Here is an 11,455-nt window from a genome sequence, read left to right as displayed (position 1 = left end):
CCCCCCCCCCCCTCTCTCTCTCTCTCTCTCTCTCTCTCTCTCTCTCTCTCTCTCTCTTGCTCTCGGAAAACGTACGTTTATAGTCAACTAAGTGTTCAAATTTTTCCGAGATTTCTTATCTCTTGAATGCCACCTCACATGAAAATCATCGCGAAATTTCAAGACGTCGACTCTTCAAAGGAATAAGGTTGACCTGCTTTTGCACCCAAAAGAAGATTTTACTTATGTTGTGCGATCACACTAGATTCCGCTTGACTTGAATTTTCTAAACCTCTTTTATCTGATAATATATTGTGTGCAAGTTTTTTAAATTTCTTCATATGTCTATACTGCCAACGAACTATAAAATTTAAATAGAATTGTTGTGTAAAAGTATTCTTAAAAAATTCTTTCTGTGTTTATGAAGTATCTAACAGAACGAATTTTACAGTTTGTGTTTTTATAAAGCGCAAATTGTAAAATAAATAAAAAAAGAAATAAATATCATAAAGTACATTATTTTTTGTGTTTGAAGAAATCAATAGAATAACCGTTTTCTACAGAAAAAAATGTCATTCATTATTGAAAAAATTATTAAGAATTTTTATATCAAAATATCAAAGTCAAACATCATTGTAAACGAAGCATTCGCTACAAAGTGTGCGAAAATTAGCTTGTTATTATTATTAATAAAATAAGTTTGTTACTATAATAAATTACTTAATAATCAACTTATTACAGTTGTTTAATATAACACTCTTCAACTATTAATTTTTTCCCTTTAACAGTTGCTTCTTATCTGTTTATTGTGGTAGTTTCTCTTTCAATTGGGAATACATAGGCGTACAAAGGCAGCGGTTTCTGTCGCGGACATGAGACTTGATACCGTATCTACAATACAAAGATGGCGTATCGTATACAGATACACGTGACGCTGTTGTACGAGGAAAGTACGATATTGTAAAGTTGCTCGGGTACGTACAAGCCACCAGACAACGGCATCTGCACGCAACGTTATCTCGATAACTCTCATATATCCCTCGGGGTATGACAAACCTAATATCGCGACATGAAACTATGGACTATCGGATTTGTCTGACTACCGAAAGAATTCCGCAGAAACGAAAGAGCTGTAACAAGATCAGAGAGCGAAAGAAGAAAAAAATGAAGGATCTTTTAGCTCACGTTGTACCTGCCACTATGTTAATAGATAATTATGTTCTTCTCGTGCATGCAAATGTACTATTCTTCTTCATGTGACACATGCACTCCATGCGCGTCATCTCTGTATGACGACGGTGTCATAACGAGATATGCGCGAGAAGAACTTTCAACACGCACAGGCAGTTGCTGACAACCTCCTTAATTAAGAGTATCTGAAAGTTAGTCAGCAAAGCTATTCACATTTAAAGCGTATTTAATTAATTAATTAAGCGTATTTAATTAATTAAATTAAGAAAAATGAATAACATATTAATGACTAAAAGCATTTATGTCATTAAATTAAATTTATAACAAATAAAAATAAGTTGTTAACGTTTTAAATATTTTAACAATAAAATAAACATTGCGTTAAAAAATACTTCCTTCTTCAATTAATACAAAAAATTTATATCCCAACAGATTTTTTTATAATCAATGACACAATAGTTATTGTAGATTATTCAACAAATATGTTACGGAATAGAATTTAATTAACAAAGTGTATATGTCTGATCAATTGAAATTAATCTGCAGGTAAAAATATCATTCTCATTTTGAAAATTGTTCGATCTATTCTTTTTGTATTGAAATTTAACGACCATCTGTTATTTATTGTACAGAAATCGACAGGAAAAATTACTGATTGCTGAACAGGGAACTGGCAAGCGGCGTTGTCAGCAATCATTATTTGGCAACATATCACAAATCCCAGAATTATTGCTCAGTCAAAATTAATGCCGTTGGTACGGCGCAAACGTAGCATAACTGACAACTTAGCGTCCGCTCGAATATTGGCTGCAATCTCTTGGTGCTTTCGCATATATTCGCCTAACGAGGGACGAGGTGAAATAACTCGAATCAATAGCGTAACACGATTTCCGCGACACGGCCGCAGAATAAATCATGGATCCGTTGTTGGAAGAACGGAAACACAATCAGCTCAATACGAGATACCTCGTGGGAGCGAAGGAACTGCGTGGGACAACGGCAATGTCATGCGAAATAACCTTTGCTCAGATTCGATGAAAACGACGAACGAAATGCAGCAGTTTTAATTAAAAAAAATAATACAAAAAAAATAAAAACTTATAGCAATATTATAAACGAGGATAAATGCTAGAATACACTGTGCTAACTATGAATTCATGACAAGTAGCTACTTGCCAAAATAACTGTACAATTAAAGCTGCTGCACTATTTTACCATTACATGGAACAAAATATAATGATATCGTGACTTTTTTATTTTTTTCGTGGCGATCTAAATCAAGTGATTCCTGAATGTTGCCGTGATAAGACCGCAGTTTTCTTATCTTTTTTGCAATTGAAAGAACGAAAGATAACTCAAAGTTTCTCAAAGCTTTATGCTAATCAAAACTAATATTAAAGTGCATTGTAAATTATATTTCGAGAATGAATGGATGTACAAGAAAAGTTGTATATTTTTTAAAATTACAAGACTTATTTGATAATCAATAGCAAAGGATATTAGCATGCATATATAATTTAGTAATAAGCCTATTTTTTGTTATGTATACGTAACATAAATTAATCTCTGTGCATCTTGTCATTTGCTTATTATTTTGTAATAATCATAAAATAATACATTATTGTTTTAAATATATATCTGACAAGTAATAAAAGTTGTGCAAATATTTTTACAAAAGACATTATCATTTTACAAAAGAGGACATATAGAGATAATTAAAATAAAATCATTAACAATTAATTTACTTAATAAAGATCAATAAATGACTTATACACTATTTTCATATTTATTTTTCAATATGCTTGCAGTTTATCATTTCTTACTATAACAATAAACATTATATTTGAGACAAATTTAAATCGACTATTCAAAATTCAATCAGCAAACGATAAATTGGTCAATATACGTCGCATTTACCATAGCAAGTTTGGAGATACCTAAGGTTGCACTCTAAGAAATCGTAGGAGAGATTTCTCACTCAGTTAACGTATCGATAACAGCTAAGTTGAAGGAGATATGGTATCAAATGTCGTGAAATTTCAACTGTCGGTACAAACGTAGTTTGCTGGCTGAGCAAAGAAGCACCCCTAAACTAGGGTGGACGAACATTCTGCATTACCGACTATGGAACTGCAGGGGTGGATGGAAAGGTGTCGCCATCTACGTGAACTTAAAGCGCATGCGCGTACCATTTCGATCGGAAACAACCCCTTGTGTGAATTTTATTAAATTACATATGGGGATGAGAATGTTCATGGCGGATGAGTAGATACGTATGTTCTGTTTATAAGAATTGAGAAAAGCTAATATAATAAAAACGTAAAGATTATATATTTTTCTTCTGAATATTACATTCAAATTAATTTTATTAAATAAATTATTGTGAAATTAAATGTTATTTTAATTAATCACGATATAAATAGATTCATAAATAATTCGCGATAATAAAATATTAATGATTCCTCATAACATTACTTCTAACGATTAAAAAGATTAAAAAATCGGAATTAGTTTGAATAAAACATTTAAAAGAGAACAAAAAGATGTTTAAAAAACATTTAATATAACTTTTAAATTCAACTATTAACTGTCAAATTGTTATATCACTCTGCTTGGACATATTTCATCAGAAAGTTTTTTAGTATTTTCTAAAATTGAAAATTTTCATAAAAGTTAATGGAAAAACTGAATTGAAAAATATTTATTGTCCATACAGAAGTTAGCGTTTCCTGAACAATAGGGAGAAATATTATCGAACAGCAAGGAAATTAAATTTCTAGTCTCAAATTTCATCCCTTAATAGAAAAACCCGACGAACAGCTCACCCTCATACGTTCGTTTCTATTACATCCGGCCTTTACGATACTGTAATTTTCTTTCTTTCCTTCTCTTTCTCACTGTCGGAGTTCCATAACCTACGACTTTCGCTTTTTATTTTCATCATGCTTGCGAACACACGACGACCGTGTATCTTTTGTGACGACGGATGATTTAGATCATGTTTCCTCATTGAGCAAGGGTAGTTTGGCTGCACCGACCAGCCTGTTGCGAGAGACTACTCTCTTGAAAAAGAAGGAATGCCGCTTTGTGCACGGAACCATTAAAAAAGGATAAGCCGGTGAACGCGACCCCTAAGCTATCGTCAGTTGTTTAATAATTTTATTGTGGATGCACAAAATGACGACATGGTCATTAGGAAAAATAAGCTTCAAACGATTTATAATGACGTTATTGCAAACAAAGCAAATTTTTAGAGCGATATACAGATAACAAGCAAAAGCTTAAAATTTGTAACAATAAGTAAGTAAAACTGATTGATAAATGTTCAACATAAATATTTAAGAAGGTGAAATTTGATGTCTAATAATATTAATAATTTTAAGATTTTCAGTTTAAACTGTGATATTATTTGAATTTTATTTTAAGTTTGTGTTTTAAGATTGACAAATAATCAGCACGCATTTAGCTGGAAATGGTACAAAAATTCACGCAAAAATATTATTAGGATTTCAAATCCGTTTTGATCAAATGTAGTCTTTTCGCTTATTAGGTTTAAAATTTATGTTAAAAATTTATGTTAAAAATGTTTATTTTGTTTATTTACATTTATGTTAAGTTAAAAATCATTTAAATTATTATTCTTATCACAAAAGAACATATCTACATTCTTAAGCTGAAACATCACTTTTATGTTTCATGTTTATGAAGCTGAATTAATTTCGCAAGTGTCACAAGACTCCAGAAAATGTTTAGAACATAGTCTCTGATATTTTAGAATGAGATTCTAACTGGGAAAAGTCTGGAGGCGTGGCGGCGTACATGCATATTCGCGAGCACATGCGCATGTAAATTCGTCGTAAATTTTCTCCAGAGTACTATTTCTCTCGCGACATGACCAAAATGCAATGCACGAAACGCCAAAGCTCCCGTTGCGTCGGATCTCGAAAAGCGCCATAATATAATGGAATAATGGTTATTAGAAGGGGAATATTATCGTCGCGGCGCTCGACCGTCCGACGATGGAAGCGTTTTATCGATCGTTCGGCTGCGTTTGGCGCGATGAAGCGAGAAAGGGAAAGTGGTTGGCTCGGTTTACTCATTCTTCCGTATTTCCGTGACCTTCGGGACCATGATAATACATCGCCATTTCGCCAATCGCCTGAACCACGAAGATTTAATACCCTTTTAGTCAGCCTTGACAATTATACGTCAAGTACGCAGAAAATGAATCCAATCGGATAATACCGCATACAAAATTAATCACATCAAAGTAACTTTTGAACAAAAGTCAAATCCGACAGTTGAGTCTACAATTCCAAAATTTGACAGTTGATTCTAAAGTAGTAAAATATGTATAATTACACTTGAATAAAAAAGAACGTATTCCTCAGTAATTCGATTAATTTCGAATAAGCACAATTACGAGTTTTAACACACAAAAGCGAGAAGAAATAACATTTTTATAATATATTCAAGAAAAGTAGAATTATTTTAGAGTATAAAGAATAAATGTAACAATTATCAGATTAATCAGATTTAAACTTGAACAGTATATATGCGCTGTAAATAAAGATAAAAAAATCTTTGCAATAACATAAATATATTATTTACAAAAAAATATCATAGTATAAACATGTAAAATATAACTCGGATAATTAATTCAAATTATCTCAATTGACTAAATGCAGCTAATTATCATACGAAGTGCCTCGTTTTTCTTCTTTCTCGAAAATCGCCAATGCACCAATAAATTATGGTTCTGAACATTAATGACGCCTAAGTACGAAGGCGGGTTTACCGCAGGGAGACTCGACTCATAGAGTGTACATGGCTCTACGATAAAGAAAAAGAGAACCACCACGTGAAATTGCATTAAAGCGAATTAGCTACGGCAGGATTGATCTAACGAAGCGGAGCGTGCCGTGTTTACCATGAATATGAGAAAGGGCTGTACTCTCTTTGTTCATCTAAAGGCGAAACGTAAGTCCGAGTCACATAAGCAACTCCTCGTTATTCTGCCGATCGATGCTCTCTATTTTCCGTATAAGCGATTCCTAAAAGCAGTGGAATTCCGATATGACGCACAATGAGAAGTCAAATAAAGTTAAAAGAAGTGTAAGAGTCTGAAGCACGTGCAAAGCTCCTCATTTCAGTAGAGCAAGTCCGATCGAGCGCTTCGCAAATGTTAGAAACATGAGACGACGTCACGTAGCAACGAATGTAATTCGCAATTCATAAATCGTGAATGTGCAATATCTCGTTCCGAGATATATCTCTTTGATGTTGAACAATGTCAAAGGGCTCGTAATTTGAAAGAAACTTAAATGCGTATATTTTATCTCTCCAATAAAATGAAGTGAACGTTTGATACTTTAATAAAATAAATTGCAGCTTTTTACAAAAAGCTTTTCATTGTCATATAAAGATGATAATCATTAAAAACGTATGTTATATTGCTCACACAAACATATCTAAAAATCTTAGGTAAAATGTAATGCCGTAAAAGTAGAAATAATTATTTCGGGATAATGTTTCGAGATATTCTATCTGGGATATTCAGTCCAGAAATAATTTGAACGACGTATAATAATATCGACGTAAGTCGCAGCTGGAGCCAAAGTGTGGCTTAAACAGAGAGAATAAACGTGCTTTCGACAATAATACTAGAAATTCCATGCACTGCCGAAAGACATGAAGTAGATATGGGCAAGTGGTACATATATAAGTTACGTCCGAGCGAGGCGTTGGTCGATAATTCATTAGTTAAATCGCATTTGTAAACTATGATACAGAACAGCGTCGTTGTGAAACTAACAGCGACTACCATATTCAAGATATATCGCAGTTCAATAGTTTGACCGCAAATATGTATGCGATATATTGACAGATCTTATGCATTATTCCTCAGAATACTATATTGCAGTATATTTAACGTGAATATGCGGAATTGAGAGGAAAATTATTTTGATTTATTTCAAATATCAAAACAAATCCAAGCGACTAAAAGTATGACGTATAAGATTTTTAGACATATTTCAATAGTACATTTCAAGGTTGTACTGCGACCATTACCAATAAAAATATTAAAATCAATATTACATATAAATAAGTTCAATGTATCTTGCTCAGCAAACTCTATGATTCTTTCTGTCGTGAGTTAAAATGTATATTACTTTTAGTTAAAACTTGTTAGAGCTTTCGCAGAAATTGCAAACGGCATTTGATGTTCGTTTCTAATTTGTTCGCTGCAAGAGCAACGAACGTATAAAACAATGAAAACAGCTTTACAATCAAAAGGGAGAAAAAGCGTTCTACTTATCCACCGCTCAATTTCCATATTTATCATCGTATATAAATAAATGACCGAGTAAGAGCTGTAGAGCAAAACTGTTTCACTTCGGCTCGATTTAATATCCATCTTTAAATCTTGAATTCATAAACGGCGAAATGGACTCGAAATAAATTACTGCTATAGATACAAATAACTCCGAAATTGTGTCAACGAGGTACAAAGAGTTTAGCGAGACTAAAATGGGCACGCTCCCTGGAGTTAATTAGTCTCGAGTGCCAGATGGTACGACCAGCATGGTTCCCACATGAAAACGCGATGTAGGAAAAAAGTTTCAACGTTACGCGACTCATTGAAACAAGAGGTGATAACAAGTTTTTTCACGATATTCTGCTCTATGTACGGAAACATTAGCATGAACATTAGCATCAACTCGCGTGTACAGTAAATAAAAATATAAGCTTGAGATAATAATTGCCAGCTCGTAATTGTTTCTAACACGTAACTTTAGCGTTTACCATATTTAAAAAAGTACTATAAAATTATTTCAGTTAAAAAAAAATACAATATGAATATTTGTAAAGATAACTGCATTGCAAAGCAAATAATATGGTTGATTACTTTTGGATATTCATGTTATCACATGAGCTATCGAACAGCAGGATATTATACAATACTGTAACTAACTACTGATGGATATGACAGATCGAATAATAAATTCCAATCAGTTATTATACGATTTATCAAATAACCGCTATTTCCACATTGCTAATAATTACAGTTTATAAATTATGCTTCTGTCATTTATTGGATATATGTGTACATCAAATGGTACAATATTCATTATTTGAAAAATCAAACAAAAAATATATAATGCAAGAAGGATTATCGATTAATATAACATACAAAAAATAATTCTTTCATTTCTCATGATCTTGTAATATTCATTAATTAAATCGTTGAATATTCAATATTGAGCATTATAAATTGTGCATTATGTGTTATTAAGTATGATTAAAAATTAACAAAAAGAATAATTATTAATCATTTACTAGCAATACAGAGTTTCTGTTATTAGCGATCGATTATTTTAATAATGCATTGAGATAGATTCTCTATTGACTAGTGATTAATAGATTAGATTCAAGCATTTTTTTTTTTATAGAAAATATCTGAATATTCGCGAATTATGAAAGGATCTCAATATCGCCATTTCTGAATCACTCCGAATAATTCTAATGTGACATGTCCTAAATGTGATACTGGATTTTAATTATATAATGATATAATACATATCAATAACAGATATAATAATGTAATAGATATTAGTAAATTTAATTTCGCAATAAAATAAAACATTTTTGCTAAATTGCTTTAAAATTTAAGAGAGATTATCTAAATTAAATTTTAAAAAATTTGTTTAATAATAGTACATATGATGTAATACTCTTGAAAATGTAATATTTTTCAATAAAACGAAATACATAGATATTTCAATAAAGTGCAATGTGCATCATATACTAAAGTAATACTAATAATTTTTTCAATAATTTACTGAAACTCAATTTTCCCAAAAGAATATGATCAAAATTTAATAGTTAAATCAAACAGAAAATTAATCAATAGCTTATACTAAAAATAATAAACTCTAGTAATGAATTTAGCATTGAATTTTCTTCACTTTGAAATACTGATCTTTCGTCGGCGTTTCCCTTTAAAATGCAAGAAACACAATAAGCTCCTTACTCGATGGTGGATCGTTTCCTCTTAAATATTACACGCAATCGATCAAAGTCTAGCTCACCAACGGTAATCGTGCTTGTTTCTGTCAATAATTAGTGCTGTCTCGACGAGCAAATAGAACGTAAGAAGATTGTAAACGGGAACGGATCTGTTAATAATTATGGAAAAGTATTACAATATAATGATACTCGTGGATGCCTTAGTTACTTTACGCGAGTACTTATAATTCAATACTAAAAATGGCGAATTTCATAACTATAGAAGTACAAGCAGAAATATTATATTAGTCGCGTATAGTATCAGTTTAAATCCGAGTACAATATATCAGTATCAATTTTGCAAGCAATTCTCTTCCACATGCAGCATGTACCTAATTACGCAGTCTCATTAAAATATGTTTAACGTTCGATAATTATTATTACTCATTTTCTATATCTAATTTTTGTATATCTATTTGTGTATCTAATTCTTCGATTTCTATTATCGCACGATCTATCGTTTATAAATAGCAAAGTTTACATTCGATCTTTGTGATCGTGTTTTATATTTACATAAAAATTCGTAATCATATAAAGAATAATAATAAAAATATATTAAATTTTTTCCAAATTTTTTTAACTTTAATAAATACAGCAATCGTGAAAAATTTATTTTCTATCTTCTATGAGTATCATATATCGCTGCTTTATGTTTACCATGATGAACGAAGGGAATGATCACTTGCAAATTAATGAAACGTTCAATGGCCGTAAAAAAATCGGTAACGTGCCGGTAAAAAACATCGTGCGTCGCGTGAAAAGCAACCGATTCAAATGCAAAATTATAGGATAACTAAATCACAGCACGTGAATGCAATGGCTGCCAGTTGTGGCGAAAAATTTACCGGATGCGTCAACGCGACGAAAAACAACCGCGAGTGGGCGCGTGGCGTACGAAAATTTAAATCTTCACGCTCTGGAAATCATATATAAAGCGGAAAACACATTCCGCGTGAAAAGACTGATGGCCAGTCACCACATTATATCGATACTCAATATCAAGTTTCTTCTTTTTAATGGGTACATCGATACCCTGACACTTTCGATACGCTTTTGTAACAATCGGTCGAAACTCTAAAACTGGCCTATGAAAGATGCGCAACGTAGAAAGATCAACGTGATGGATATCACGTCAATCAAATTATATCTCATTTTTATTCAAATGAGAAATTCACGCATAATAAAAAATTGGATGTTCTGCTTGGCAAAACATTTTTATACTACATTTTTTTTGTATCAATTTGTATAAATTTGCATACACGGAAATAATGATTTTATTAAAGTATTTAAAAATTTAGATAGTTACAAATCTGAAAATAATTTTACCAACTCATCAAAATAATTATATAGCAAAACTCAAACATGAGCAATGCTGCAAAAAGTTTGGACAGTCTAGCGGCCAGCTTAAGCATCCATTATTTTGATGGTCTAACAAAGTTTAATTTCAAATCTGTATCCAGCTAAAATTTTAAATGCTTTAACAAAATCGTGATATGCCACATATATTGCAATCTATAATAATATTTAAAATATCAAAAAATAAATTTAAACTGCATAATAAATAAAAATCGCAATATCATCAAATAATATAAAAAATAATACAATATTTATATATTAGATATAAATATCCATAAAATTATATTTATAAAATATCTAAATATCATATATTGTCCAAATATTTTACTTAATTGTTTTAGCAAAATCTTTTTTCTTTTTTTCTTTTTGTTAAAATGTAAAACTTAGCTAAATTTTATTGATACGAACAAGACGACATATAAATTAAAAATTAAAATCAAAAAGAAGATCTATATTTGAATATTATTTTGTTTGAATATTATTTGAATATTTGAATATTATTTTGTTGATATGATTTTTTTATTTACTTTGCAATGCAATTGCATTCACAGGTTTTCGTACACTCTCGTTTTTGCACCAATTTTTTAAATAAGATGTTTTTTAAACTCTTTAAATATGATAAATGCTGAAATTCCGTAATATTTTTAAATGTGAGAGTCGATTTAAAAAATTATTAGTTTTATTTATTCTAGCGACGCTCTATGATACCTACTTTAGAGCGCGTAACACGTGCGCATACACGCAATTTCCTTTGTCTTTTGCAACGCTAATAAAGATCGTCTTAGAACGGGTTTTTTCATATAATCGCTTAGTATTACTGTCGAAATTGCAACAAATTAATTTAGCAATTACAACGCTT

At 31.1% G+C, this 11,455-nt stretch overlaps 1 protein-coding gene across 10 annotated transcripts in view; it reads right to left on the bottom strand.

Annotated features, from left to right (window-relative positions):
- LOC108695203 (dystrophin, isoforms A/C/F/G/H) overlaps positions 1–11,455 on the bottom strand; it is a 469,808-nt gene that overhangs the window by 268,029 nt on the left and 190,324 nt on the right. The window lies entirely within an intron of this gene.

This window comes from Atta colombica, unplaced genomic scaffold (assembly GCF_001594045.1).
Source record: "Atta colombica isolate Treedump-2 unplaced genomic scaffold, Acol1.0 scaffold126, whole genome shotgun sequence".
NCBI lineage: Eukaryota > Metazoa > Arthropoda > Insecta > Hymenoptera > Formicidae > Atta > Atta colombica.
Note: the sequence above shows the minus strand (reverse complement) of the source record. Positions and strands in the feature narration are given on the sequence as shown.